The sequence below is a fragment of the Pinus tabuliformis genome, chromosome 6 (genome assembly GCF_031772625.1).
Source record: "Pinus tabuliformis cultivar Carrire ecotype Pingquan chromosome 6, CPIR1, whole genome shotgun sequence".
NCBI classification, from domain to species: Eukaryota; Viridiplantae; Streptophyta; class Pinopsida; order Pinales; family Pinaceae; genus Pinus; species Pinus tabuliformis.
In genome coordinates this window covers 1,772,532,879-1,772,534,884 of record NC_142292.1, presented here as the reverse complement: position 1 = coordinate 1,772,534,884, position 2,006 = coordinate 1,772,532,879, and the positions used below count along the sequence as shown (strand labels likewise).

General features: G+C 37.5%; 1 pseudogene; it reads right to left on the bottom strand.

Annotated features, from left to right (window-relative positions):
• Positions 1–225: 225 nt before the first annotated feature.
• LOC149266054 (SNF1-related protein kinase catalytic subunit alpha KIN10 pseudogene) lies at positions 226–1,386 on the bottom strand (annotated as a pseudogene).
• Between the last annotated feature and the right edge of the window lie 620 nt (positions 1,387–2,006).

Genomic DNA, 2,006 nt, shown 5'->3' with positions numbered 1-2,006 from the left:
AAAGGGACAAGCCACTGCCAGGAGAGATTTGCTAATGGAAGGAGCATCATGAGCCAGCCATCGTGAGGACTCAGAGTGCAGAGATAAAGAGGAAGGATCAAGAAGTGATGTGAGTTTTCCTCGGCAAGAAGAAGGAAGGAATCGTCAATGGCTTGGTTCCGGTGAAATTTTCACCATATTATTTTGCAATTTTCTCTAATTGTTGAGTCGCGGATGGAATATCTATTAATTTTGGATATATGTTATTTGTACAAGATAACCATTAGAGATATGGCATCAATTATTCAGCATCAAATAAGATGCAACTGTAGCCTCATTCTGTATTCTGCTTCGAAGGGATTCTACCAACTGGTTGCTATCAAAATTCCTTTTAATCACCTCCTAAAGACTTTCTTCATCAATCTTTTTGCTTGTTGAATTGTATCAGGTGGGGGAACTGCCAAATAGCGTGGAAGTTTCTCTAGAAACGAGGGATGCTAATGAATCTCTGGAATGGTCATCCTTTTCATTGGATTGACAACAAGCACCCTTGGGATCAAAACCTGTGCTCCAGATGACAAATGACTTGGAGGTGTGTATATTCCACCCTTTATTTTCTTGAAAAGATTTGGAATGTTTTCATCATCAAATGGAAAACTTCCACAGAGAAGTGCATATAATATAACTCCATAACTCCAAACATCTACCTCTGGCCCTGCATATAATTTACCTGATATTACCTCGTGGGCAACATAATTTGGGCTATCACAATTTGTTTTAAGAAAATGTCCATCGCGCATAACATTACTAAACCCAAAGTCTGCAATCTTAACAGAAAAAACTAATTTTTTTTTTGGAATGACAGAGTTTTACACACACAAAAAAAAAAAATTATTCATTAACAAAAACTAACTTTAACAAAAGTCTTCCTCTAACAGAGGGATTACACCAAGACTGCTTCAGAGGTAGTTCAAGAACTTCACTCTGTCTCTCAAGAAAAATTAACACTGCCGTGTGTAATTTTTCCACTTCTTACTTCTGCGCTGCTGCGTATTACATTGCATATTCAACAACGAAAAAAACATGACATTTTTTTTACTTGTATCGTAAAAAAAACGACTCCCGTGAATTAAAAACAATAAAATTAAAAACTTCACCTACATTCAACAACCGTAATAAATTTTCTTTAATTACTTCACATGGTGATATATTTTTTTAACCGTAGATTTTGCTCCACGTCCATCCAACTATTATGGAAAATAGCCGGATGTCCCTTTTTACCGAACTTTACGCACCAGGGAAAAGTTGTATTGACAAACCACTCAGGGTACGTGTCAGCCAATGAGTGTGATCGCTGCCCCCCCGAGAATTACCACCATTCCGTAAAAGGCGGTGCGGGAATCCCATGACGGTTTTGTGGTCACTGTTTAATGGTGGATTCCGGCAAACGCTGCAGTTGAAAGTAATATTTCAACACTCCCCTTTAATTTCAACTGTTGGGTTATCAGTGATACCTAGACATTTCCTCAAAAACTCAAAACTTTTCTACCCCAATGGTTTGGCCAGAATATCTGCAACCTGCTCCTGAGTTTTGCAGTGTTCTAACAAAATTTCTCCATTGTTTACCAATTTCCTGATGTAATGAAACTTTGTGTCAATGTGTTTCGTTCTCTTATGAAACACAGAATTCTTGGATAATGCAATAGTTGAGCTATTATCACAAAAAATCACAGTTCCTTTTGCTTGCTCTTGGCATAAACTCCTTAACATTCTTCTCATCCAAATTGTTTGACACGTTGTTGTTGTAGCTGCCACATATTCTGCCTCTGTTGTAGACAACGCTACAATATGTTGTTTTTTAGAAGCCCATGAAATGGCTCCTGAATCCATGTGAAAAACATAACTGGATGTGCTTTTCCAATCATCTACACTTCCAGCCCAATCACTATCAGTGTATCCAATTAAATCCGAACATTATGAAGTAGTGTATAAAATGCCAAACTTTTTAGTACCTTTAACATACCTCA